The sequence below is a fragment of the Cherax quadricarinatus genome, chromosome 36 (assembly GCF_038502225.1).
Source record: "Cherax quadricarinatus isolate ZL_2023a chromosome 36, ASM3850222v1, whole genome shotgun sequence".
NCBI classification, from domain to species: Eukaryota; Metazoa; Arthropoda; class Malacostraca; order Decapoda; family Parastacidae; genus Cherax; species Cherax quadricarinatus.
Window position 1 is genome coordinate 3,439,208 of NC_091327.1, and position 12,874 is coordinate 3,452,081.

General features: G+C 41.0%; 1 protein-coding gene across 1 annotated transcript in view; it reads left to right on the forward strand.

Annotated features, from left to right (window-relative positions):
* The window catches only part of Lztr1 (Leucine zipper like transcription regulator 1), a gene marked incomplete at its 5' end in the record, with an annotated part of 328,453 nt that overhangs the window by 288,579 nt on the left and 27,000 nt on the right, over positions 1–12,874 (forward strand).

The window sequence follows — 12,874 nt, forward strand, 5'->3', positions numbered from 1 at the left end:
CTAAAGAGGTCTTTGTGGCATTTATGGATTTGGAAAAGGCGTATGACAGGGTGGATAGGGGGGCAATGTGGCAGATGTTGCAAGTGTATGGTGTAGGAGGTAGGTTACTGAAAGCAGTGAAGAGTTTTTACGAGGATAGTGAGGCTCAAGTTAGAGTATGTAGGAAAGAGGGAAATTTTTTCCCAGTAAAAGTAGGCCTTAGACAAGGATGTGTGATGTCACCGTGGTTGTTTAATATATTTATAGATGGGGTTGTAAGAGAAGTAAATGCGAGGGTCTTGGCAAGAGGCGTGGAGTTAAAAGATAAAGAATCACACACAAAGTGGGAGTTGTCACAGCTGCTCTTTGCTGATGACACTGTGCTTTTGGGAGATTCTGAAGAGAAGCTGCAGAGATTGGTGGATGAATTTGGTAGGGTGTGCAAAAGAAGAAAATTAAAGGTGAATACAGGAAAGAGTAAGGTTATGAGGATAACAAAAAGATTAGGTGATGAAAGATTGAATATCAGATTGGAGGGAGAGAGTATGGAGGAGGTGAACGTATTCAGATATTTGGGAGTGGACGTGTCAGCGGATGGGTCTATGAAAGATGAGGTGAATCATAGAATTGATGAGGGAAAAAGAGTGAGTGGTGCACTTAGGAGTCTGTGGAGACAAAGAACTTTGTCCTTGGAGGCAAAGAGGGGAATGTATGAGAGTATAGTTTTACCAACGCTCTTATATGGGTGTGAAGCGTGGGTGATGAATGTTGCAGCGAGGAGAAGGCTGGAGGCAGTGGAGATGTCATGTCTGAGGGCAATGTGTGGTGTGAATATAATGCAGAGAATTCGTAGTTTGGAAGTTAGGAGGAGGTGCGGGATTACCAAAACTGTTGTCCAGAGGGCCGAGGAAGGGTTGTTGAGGTGGTTCGGACATGTAGAGAGAATGGAGCGAAACAGAATGACTTCAAGAGTGTATCAGTCTGTAGTGGAAGGAAGGCGGGGTAGGGGTCGGCCTAGGAAGGGTTGGAGGGAGGGGGTAAAGGAGGTTTTGTGTGCGAGGGGCTTGGACTTCCAGCAGGCATGCGTGAGCGTGTTTGATAGGAGTGAATGGAGACAAATGGTTTTTAATACTTGACGTGCTGTTGGAGTGTGAGCAAAGTAACATTTATGAAGGGATTCAGGGAAACCGGCAGGCCGGACTTGAGTCCTGGAGATGGGAAGTACAGTGCCTGCACTCTGAAGGAGGGGTGTTAATGTTGCAGTTTAAAAACTGTAGTGTAAAGCACCCTTCTGGCAAGACAGTGATGGAGTGAATGATGGTGAAAGTTTTTCTTTTTCGGGCCACCCTGCCTTGGTGGGAATCGGCCAGTGTGATAATAAAAAAAAAAAAAAAATAAAAGGGACTAATACAAATAAAGTGATGATCAAATAATGGAGCTTGGGAATATGATAGTAGGTAGTACTATAAAGGTAATTCTTTAAAGTTAGAATTATAGTATAAAATTATAATATAAAAGGGACTAATATAAGAACAATAAAGTGGTAATCAAATAAATGAGCTTTGGAATATAATGGCAAAACTGTGAACTTATTCTACTTTAGCACCTGAGAATAGCACCTTGATTATTTTAACAATTGTGAATATATAAACTAGGGTAGTTATATAGAGCTAAAATAAAGGAGAAAATATATAAGGGACTAAAATTAAGTAATGGTAGACAAAGTTAAATGGACAGATGGTCACTATGAAATAATATTGGTTTAGGAGTAAGATCTGATTTGTAATATTAAATAAATTGAGCAGTTTATTGCACAATAAAAAGTAAAAAAAAAAAAATGAGGTAGTTGGTACTAGCTAGCAAAAGATAGTTTTGGTACTTGCAAAAAAGTAATTGGAATATACACTAATTGCATACACAATGAAAAGTGACTAAAAAACAAGTAGTGATAAACAAAATTAAATGGACAGGTAAGAATAATGAATATTATTAATTTGGAGTAAGATTTGACTTGTAATTTAAAATTATGAGCAATTAATAGCAGTAAGAAAGAAGTATAGAGTATTGGAGGTAGTTGGCATTAGCTAGTGATGAAAAATAATAATGCACAATATAATAGTAACGTACACTATATGCACCACACGTATATATGTATTAAGGGCACTTATCTAATCTGTTACAGAAATGTCAGCTTTTCTAAGGAAGGTAGAGAAATCATGTTCGTTTGAGATGGTATATTGTTGTCCTGTTGATGTTTTCCTTACTAGTATTTTCCCATCTCGCGTGAAACACTGATGTATTTTGTTTTCCTGTTTAAGTTTTCTCAGCCTGAACAGAAGGTTTTGACGTTTTTTTGTTAGACACTCATTTATGTACACTCCATTTTTCATTGTAATTGCTGATTTAATTAGGTCCTTTCTTTTATCGTATGAATGAAGTCGGATCATTATACTGTGTTTACTTCCTGGTTTTCCTAGCAAACGTGTTTCTTTGATTTCATTGTTTTGCACGATGACTTGTACGTGGTTCTGTATTATCCTGATAGCAGTTTCTTTGCACTGTGCTTGTGTTATGTCACTAGGAATGTGTGGACTGTTTATTATAACTGCATCAGACAACTTATCTTGTTCAGTTTTGTCGTCTTGGAAATCAAGGTATTCATTTAGTCGAGTGTGCATGTTCTGATTCCAGTCCTTGATTGCTTCTTCAACCTTCATATTTATTGTTGTTATTTGCTCAGTGTGACTGGCTATAGCTGCTTTTAGAGTATTTTCTGTGTCAACACTTCCCGATGTAATCTTCTCTTCAAGGTTTTGGATCTTGTTCTCGAGGTTGGTTATCTTGGATTCTCGTCGCTCGAGTGTTGCTTTGATATCTTTGATTTCATTTTCTAGAGCAACGATGTAGTCCTTGATATTGTCAGGAATAATCATACCTGAGTTATCATGGGTGAATCCTTTGAAGGGAGTGGAGTTGGAGGGGGAGTCAGCCATGTTTGTTGTTGTTGTTGTTGTTCCCTGGGTGGCGGTGGTGAGGGGGGTTGATGATACACCGGCGTCCTGCTGGGTAGACAAGTTGAGTTCTAGGGTCCTTGCTGTTATTTCTTCTGCGATATCCTTTCATAGTATCACTGAAGTAGATACTGTGTAGCAATGGAGAAGGCTTGTTTTCTCGGAGCTTGGGTTAAGTGGTTGTCTGGCAGCGGAGGCAGTGTTTGGGTTAGCAGGGCTGTCTTCCTTAGATCTTCTAATTTTGTCAAGATTTGGGTTACATTCTTAGTATTCTTGGGTCATGTTGTGGTCTACGTGGGTTCATGTAGTTGAACTTTCACTTAGGCCATCACAAGTTTTGATGAGCGATGTTTTTTTGAGAAAGAAGAGCTGGTAGGATACTGTTGCTGCCGCTGCCGTTGTTTTTTTTTATGTCTAGCTTTATTGAGAACTTAATATATGATAACATAAACACATTTTTCAGGCATTTTAGGTGCATTTGATTTTGAAAAAACACACTTTTACACTTGCCAGCGATTTTCACTTATCGCTGGTGGTCAGGACCCCAACAGCCATAAAAACAGGGCCCTCCTGTATCTGTGTACAGCCATAAAGTTATTGATCTGGGCACATTTTATGCATCAGTGATTTCTTCCACTTGAGTCCTATTTTAAACCAATTTCATTGCTCCATTCAGTCAAATTCTTAGTTATTTCTCAAGTATGCCTACCATTCTGTTGATCGAGGACAAGAAAATACCAATTCAATTATTACAACTACCCTATAAAGTGCACAGAAGTTGGAAATTTGGCAAATTTTACACAAAATTCAAAATAAACAGTGTAGACATTCCAAGCACTAGAACATTTTCTCTGTTCATTAACCACATCCCCAGGCCTCTTCTGTATTACACTTGCCTTTCATTTTGAATTCATACTCACACAAAAAAATAAAATAGAATTTTTATTCACATCAAAATAAATAGAAAATTTACTGTTATACAATAATGTAATAATTGTTTAAATAATATCAGCACATTCTTGAATGCATATTGGACCCACCAGCTGACATATATTGGTCGTGTGATGTGATTTATTTACTCATGAACATCGGCAAAAATCGACCATTTCCGCTACTTTGAGCTCAATTCCAAGTCATTTTCAGCCCTAAAACCAATTAAAATTATCTCTGTTTCTGTAATATATCTTCTGTTCTATCAAACGAGACCAAGAAACTATGAATACAACCATAAAAACCACACAAAAATACAACACAAAGTCGCTGTTTTAATCCTGAAACACGGTCACATTTTTTCTCATTATGCACTGTATGTTGCAAGATTTTTTTATATGGTGCACACTTATAACACAGATTCATTTTCTCATATGTAGGCCTAAATTTACCTCTCATAGCTCATCTGAACGAGCTGAGCTCATGGCGTAGAACTATAACAATGACCCTGGCTTCAAGGCCATAGAACTATGGCACAGACCCTCAAAGGGTTAAATGGCACCATGACATATTTACATTTATGACACCCATATATCAGAATGGAGGAGCACTGCAATACCTACTCACCCATGCTAGGCAGCTCCTCAGTTCCAACCCCTTTCACACATATGGTATTTTTGTCCATCAGCAGTAATAGCAGTAACAGTAGGAGCTGTAGTAGTAGCAGCAACTGCAGCAGTGCCAGTGGCTGCAGTGGCAATAGCAGTAGTGTAACAGCAGCAGCTGCAGCAACAGCAGTAGTTAAATAATAATCTTTATTTTTACAAATACATGATACAACTTACACAGACCTAGCTGACATCAGTGACATACTATATAGAAAGCCCCTTTTTATGCAGAGCATTTTGGGCAGCCTACTTTAATTTTGTCCCCAGGATGTGACGCACACCAGTTGGCTAACACCCAGGTACCTACTTACTGCTAGGTGAACAGGGGCAGCCGGTGTCTTAAGGAAACATGCCCATTGTTTCCACCTTTACCGGGGATCAAACCATGGACACTCCGTGTGTGAAATGAGTGCACTACTAACAGAACTATGGTTTATGCTTCAGTTAGGTTGGAGGGAGGGACTAGTATTTACATCCTCTAGTTCACTCCATTTACAGAGAGATGGGTGCAAGTATGTGTGGGGGAAGGCGAGGTCTGAGAAAGCACTGTGGGGGAGTATGGGTGAAGGGCAGCTGTGGGAAATGGTTGAAGGTGGGGGTCTGATGTTGGGTGAAGGTGTCAGCCCAAACCATCCTGCTCTTCAAAATATGGGCAGGAGGTTGAGTGAAGGCAGGTGATGGCATGGATGAAGGTTGGTGAGGGGGTTGAATGAAGGTAGGTGAGGGGATGAGTGAAGGTGGGTGAGAAGAATGAGTGAGGTGAGCGAGGGCTAGAACATACTGGCAAAGGGATGAGGAAAATGCACGGAGAGGTGTGAAAAATAGGTGTTGATGTTGGTCCTGGTAGGTGAAGGTTAGTGTCTGGCAGTGATGCAAGGCCCAGCACTCTGTTCATACATGCCTAGTACCATTCCTCATTCTCTCTTCATACATGTCTGATGTCATACCTGATTCTCTGTTTATACATGTCTAGTACCATACCTCATTTTTTCTTCATACATGTCTGATGTCATACCTGGTTCTCTGTTCATACATGTCTAGTACCATACCTCATTCTCTGTTCATACATGTCTAGTACCATACCTGGTTCTCTGTTCATACTTGTCTAGTACCATGCCTCAGCTATATGCCTCCATCCACACCAACTGTTCACTCAACCTCCACCTCCCAGCTCCTGCCACACACCCCTCACTGCATACCCAACAACCTTACCCATACTACCCATAACCCCTACCCATAAAATCCACTTCAGTAATACTCCCACACACCTTCACCCACACCATCCCAGTCAACAACTTGCCCTCACACAACTCACCCATACAGTTCCCCCATGGCATATGCCTTTTCCCCTGCCTGAAGACCACACCCTGCCCAACCCCACAACCTCACGTCCACACCTTACCAGGCCTTTCACTCTAACACACTGCATATATACCTATCACTTAGTCACCCACCACCCTCATTACTGCCTACACCACCAACCACACACTTACCCACCCAGTCATCCATTATCCAGTCACCATCCACACTGGGTTACTGACACCTATACCTGTCACCCACACAACTCCTCTACAGCTTCAACCCCACTCCCTCACACTGCCCCCCATTCCTCCCCCCCTCCCCGAGCTTCAAGACCACACAGCACCACTTCCACACTGTCTGACTTTTTTGGGTTATCGTAGGTTCTCTACACATATGCTGCTATGTATGATAATCTGTGTAACTATACAGTGGACCCCCGACATTCGATGGCATCAACATTGGATAAATCCTACATTCGATGCATTTTAACGCAAAAATTTCTCCTCAACATTCAATGGAAAACCCGACATTCGATACGATTCGTACGAGACGTGTCTACGTGTGGCCTGAACTGCACTGTGTGTGCCAGTGTTTACAAGCCAGCCAGTGTGCGCGCATCTAAGGATACATTCGGTACATTCCATATTATCCATATTATCACTGTTTTTGGTGCGTGTTTCTGCAAAATAAGTAACCATGGGCCCCAAGAAAGCTTCTAGTGCCAACCCTTTGAGAAAAAAGGTGCTAATGACTATTGAAATGAAGAAAGAGATAATTGCAAAGTACGAAAGTGGAGTGCGTGTGTCGGAGTGCATGATGATTTGGTAAAGAAATTGCCTGCAACTAGTGGTGATGTGAGTGAATTTAAGGCCAGCAAAGGTTGGTTTGAAAGATTTAAGAATCGTAGTGGCATACACAGTGTGGTAAGGCATGGTGAGGCTGCCAGTTCAAGTCCTAATGGAAGGGGATTCCCCTTCTAAACACTAACACCATCCACACTCTCCCCTCCTCCCATCCCATCAATCATCACCAGATCTTTATTAAGGGTAAGTGTCAAGGAGAAATAACATTTTGTAGGAGTGAGGAAGAGCCAGTTGTGAGTGTGGGGGAAGTTCGTGAGGCAGTAGGTAAAATGAAAGGGGGTAAGGCAGCCGGGATTGATGGGATAAAGATAGAAATGTTAAAAGCAGGTGGGGATATAGTTTTGGAGTGGTTGGTGCAATTATTTAATAAATGTATGGAAGAGGGTAAGGTACCTAGGGATTGGCAGAGAGCATGCATAGTTCCTTTGTATAAAGGCAAAGGGGACAAAAGAGAGTGCAAAAATTATAGGGGGATAAGTCTGTTGAGTATACCTGGTAAAGTGTATGGTAGAGTTATTATTGAAAGAATTAAGAGTAAGACGGAGAATAGGATAGCAGATGAACAAGGAGGCTTTAGGAAAGGTAGGGGGTGTGTGGACCAGGTGTTTACAGTGAAACATATAAGTGAACAGTATTTAGATAAGGCTAAAGAGGTCTTTGTGGCATTTATGGATTTGGAAAAGGTGTATGACAGGGTGGATAGGGGGGCAATGTGGCAGATGTTGCAGGTGTATGGTGTAGGAGGTAGGTTACTGAAAGCAGTGAAGAGTTTTTACGAGGATAGTGAGGCTCAAGTTAGAGTATGTAGGAAAGAGGGAAATTATTTCCCAGTAAAAGTAGGCCTTAGACAAGGATGTGTGATGTCATCGTGGTTGTTTAATATATTTATAGATGGGGTTGTAAGAGAAGTAAATGCGAGGGTCTTGGCAAGAGGCATGGAGTTAAAAGATAAAGAATCACACATAAAGTGGGAGTTGTCACAGTTGCTCTTTGCTGATGACACTGTGCTCTTGGGAGATTCTGAAGAGAAGTTGCAGAGATTGGTGGATGAATTTGGTAGGGTGCGCAAAAGAAGAAAATTAAAAGTGAATACAGGAAAGAGTAAGGTAATGAGGATAACAAAAAGATTAGGTGATGAAAGATTGGATATCAGATTGGAGGGAGAGAGTATGGAGGAGGTGAATGTATTCAGATATTTGGGAGTGGACGTGTCAGCGGATGGGTCTATGAAAGATGAGGTGAATCATAGAATTGATGAGGGGAAAAGGGTGAGTGGTGCACTTAGCTGTCTGTGGAGACAAAGAACTTTGTCCTTGGAGGCAAAAAGAGGGGAATGTATGAGAGTATAGTTTTATCAACACTCTTATATGGGTGTGAAGCATGGGTGATGAATGTTGCAGCAAGGAGAAGGCTGGAGGCAGTGGAGATGTCATGTCTGAGGGCAATGTGTGGTGTGAATATAATGCAGAGAATTCGTAGTTTGGAAGTTAGGAGGAGGTGCGGGATTACCAAAACTGTTGTCCAGAGGGCTGAGGAAGGGTTGTTGAGGTGGTTCGGACATGTAGAGAGAATGGAGCGAAACAGAGTGACTTCAAGAGTGTATCAGTCTGTAGTGGAAGGAAGGCGGGGTAGGGGTCAGCCTAGGAAAGGTTGGAGGGAGGGGGTAAAGGAGGCTTTGTGTGCGAGGGGCTTGGACTTCCAACAGGCATGCGTGAGCGTGTTTGATAGGAGTGAATGGAGACAAATACTTGACGTGCTGTTGGAGTGTGAGCAAAGTAACATTTATGAAGGGATTCAGGGAAACCGGCAGGCCGGACTTGAGTCCTGGAGATGGGAAGTACAGTGCCTGCACTCTGAAGGAGGGGTGTTAACCCTTTCAGGGTCCAAGGCCCAAATCTGGAGTCACGCACCAGTGTCCAAGAATTTTCAAAAAAAAAATTTGTTATTTTTTCTTATGAAATCGTAGAGAATCTTTTTGTGAAGGTAATAAAACAAAAAGTACGAAATTTGGTGGAAAATTGACGAAATTATGCTCTCGCAAATTTTGATGTGTCAGCGATATTTACGAATCGGTGATTTTGCCGACTTTGACTCCCATTTTAGGCCAATTACATTATTCCAATCAACAAAATTCTTAGCTATTTCACTAGTATTACTTCTATTCTATCGATTGAGCACAAGAAATCGCCAAGTCAACTGTTTCAACTACAAAATAAAGTGATCGGAAATTGTTAATTTGGCCAATTTAACACAAAGTTCAAAATATTCCAATTTCAAAATAGGGTCCAGAATGAACAATGTAGGCATTCCTGGCACTAAACTAACATTTCCTCTGTTCATTAGTTATGTTTTGAGGCTTTACAAATAAATTCCATTTTGATTTTTTATTCACATAATGAATTTTTATTCACACCAAAAAATAGAAGATTTACTGTTATGCAATACTGTAATAATTGTATAAATATCATCACCATATTTGTGAATGTATATTAGACCCACCAGCTGATGTGTATTAGACGTGTGAGGTCGTTTGTTTACTCTTGAATATCGGCAAAAATTTAACATTTCCGCTACTTTGAGCTCAGTTTCAAGCCATTTCCAGTGATAAAACCAATCAAAATCATCTCTATTTCTGTAATATGTCTTCCATTCTATCAAATGAGACCAAGAAATCGCAAATACAACTATAAAAAACATACAAAAAAACACTGCAAAGTTGCTGTTTTAATCGAAAAATCATGATTTCATTTTTTTTCTCTCATTATACAGTGTGCTGCAGGATCTGTTTTATGTGGTGCACACATACCACATAGATGTATTCTCTCATATCTAGGCCCAAATGTACCACTCACAGTTTATCAGAGTGAGCTGAGCTCATGGCGTAGATCTATGGTTTGGACCCTGAACGTAAAGCCATAGATCTACGGGACGGACCCTGAAAGGGTTAATGTTGCAGTTTAAAAACTGTAGTGTAAAGCACCCTTCTGGCAAGACAGTGATGGAGTGAATGATGGTGAACGTTTTTCTTTTTCGGGCCACCCTGCCTTGGTGGGAATCGGCCAGTGTGATGATAAAAAAAAAAGTGTCAATTATTCTATTGTTATTAATCTATTGTTATTGTTGTTATTGTAATTATATTCTATTGCATTAAACTTAATATTTCATGTGGTAAATTTTTTTTTCATACTTTTGCATGTCTTGCATGGATTAATTTGATTTCCATTATATCTTATGGGGAAAATTAATTTGACTTTCGATATTTTCGACATTCGATAGCTCTCAGGAACGGATTAGTATCGAATGTCGAGGGTCCACTGTATTTGTGTATACGTGAATGAACTTATTTATTTTCTTACTTATTCCACACCTTATCCAAGCTTTCAGGTCCACACACACTTATTCACGTAGCCACCCATCACCGTCATTGCTGTCCACACAAACAACCAAACACTCACCCACCCAGTCACCCACCACCCACACCATGCCTCTCACACTACCACAAAAACACATACACCATCACACTGCCTTGTTACTTCCAGGCTCCACCCCCACACCCCTCCACGTCCCAACACCAGCTTTCAGCTCATGTCCCCACCCCTCCACTGTTGTCTTCACCTTCCACAACATCTGTCCCTTAATCCCTACGCCTTAGTCCCCCACCCTTACCTGCTCATCCCAGTTGCTCTAACCTCTCTTGTGTACATCCCAACTGCTGTAACTCCTCATGTAGACCCCCAACCACTTTAACCCCTCCATTTTAACTCCCTTATAGTTGCAACAAGTTGAACAACCAAATAATAAAATACCTCTGTCTTATAGCAGTGATGTGGTTGCAGGGTCTTGGATGCACATCTCCACATCGACCGTCAATTATACTATTAAGATTTTTTTTTTTTTTACAATTTTGAGACCTATAAATGTTTTTATTGGCTTTTTGGGGGTGTAATGAATGCTAATCTATTTTTCTTATGTGTTTTTCAGTTCTGTTTACACTATTTCAGCTCACACACCATTTTCAGGAACCTAACTATGTACTGTGTTATCTGATAGCATACTGTACTGGTATATAAACATTGCACAAATATCCCGCACACAGAAGAGAGGAGCTTACGACAACATTTCGGTCCGACTTGGACCATTTACAAAGTCACACTAACGAAAAGGAGAGCAGGATGGGTATATATAGGCAGGAAGTGGTGGTAGTAGTAGTAGTAGTAGTAGTAGTAGTAGTAGTGGTGGTAGTGGAGGTGGAAGGAAGTAGTAGTTGGGAGGCGGTAAGAGTAGGAGGGGCCAGTCAAATACTAAGAAAGAGGAGCACTGCAAGGGAGCTAGGTGCCCACAGAAGGTAAGAACAAGAACACCGAGGGGGGGAAAATAAATAAATAAATAAAAGGAACAAATACACAGGGCAGAAGAAACACAACCCAAAGGAGAAAAAGGAGAGAGGAAAAGGGGAAGAGGGAGAAGAAGAAAAAGGAAGAATCAGGTTAGGTCACGAGTGTTCTGAAGTTTGGAGCATTTTACAATGTAGTGGGAGAGGAAGGCATCTACAGAGATGAAGCCAGGACTAAGATTCATACAAGGAAAATTGTGTATTAGGGAGGATTCAATCAGATGGTGACTGTTGAAGTTGGAAGTAGGGAAGACAGTTTTAGCAGAAGACCAGTCAGTAGGATGGCTGTGATCTCTGACGTGACAGAAAAGAGCATTGTTAGTGTCGGCAAGCCTAACACTATTTTTGTGCTCCCTAAGTCTGTCAGAAAGAGATCAACCAGTTTCTCCAAAGTATTGAAGAGGACAGGAGGAACAAGAAATAGAGTAGACACCAGGAGCATCTGTAGAGGGAGGAGAGGTATGAACGAGATTAGTGCAAAGAGTGTTAGTCTGGTGGAAAATAAATTTGATGTCAATGGAACGGAGAGAGTTGTTGAGATTAGAAAGACTGGAAATGTAGGGAAGGCAGAGGACAGAAGAGTTCCCCGGAGTAGAGAGTTTGGGAGAGAAGAAACTACGTTTAGCATGTGAGAAGGCAGAGTCAATGAAATGGGAAGGGTAGCCAGATGGGAAAATGAATTGTGAAGAGTGGAAATTTCAGATTGAAGGAACTGAAGATCACATATGTGGAGAGCACAGAGAAAGAGGGAGATAAGAACACTTTTCTTGACAGAGGAAGCATTATAAGAAAAGTAGTGAATGTATATGCCACTGTGCATAGGCTTGCGGTAAACGGAAAAGGAAAAACCTGTATCTGAGCGGTGGACATGAACATCAAGAAAAGGAAGCAAGAAGTTAGATTCCCATTCAGCTTTAAACTTAATGGAAGGGGCAAGAGTATTAAGAGCATCAAGAAATGGTTGGAAGAGACAAGAGTCATGAGGCCACAGAGCAAAATGTCATCAACATAGTGGAGCCAGAGTGAAGGGTGCACATCGATAGTAGGAAGAAGAACAGCCTCGAAGTATTCCATGTAAATATTAGCAAGGACAGGAGAGAGAGGAGAGCCCATAGCCACACCAAAGGTTTGAGAATAATATTTACCCTGGAAGGAAAAGGAATTAGAGTCCACACAGAGGCGGATAAGATCAAGAAAGACATCAGTAGGTATAGAGAGATGAAGAAACCCTTCATTGGCCTTCTCTCTAAGAAAATTAAGGACATCATCAAGAGGGACATTGGTGAAGAGGGACTCAACATCAAGACTAAGCATCTTACAGGTCAGGAGAGAGTGAACCTGCTCAATGAAGTCCTGAGAGTGGCGGAGGTGGGCAGGAGAAAAAGTACCAAGAAAGAGAGTGAGGGTTTTGGCCAGCCAAGAAGCAAGAGAATAAGAAACAGAACTCCTAGAGGATATGATAGGACGTATGTGCAGGTTATTTGTGTATTGTTCCAGTCACAGTATTGTGCCTTTTTGTTATATATAAATATTGCTTTGTGGGGGTGTTGCATTTTGGATAGTTACTGGAAATGTAATGCCTTCTGGAAAGCAGTAAATGATGGTAAATGTGTTTTAGCTCCTTGGGTTATCCTGCTTTGCCTTGTTGGAGACGACAGATGTGTTACAACAAATTAAAAATGTTATTTTTTGCATTGATATATATCTTAATACCCAGTGTTATTTCAA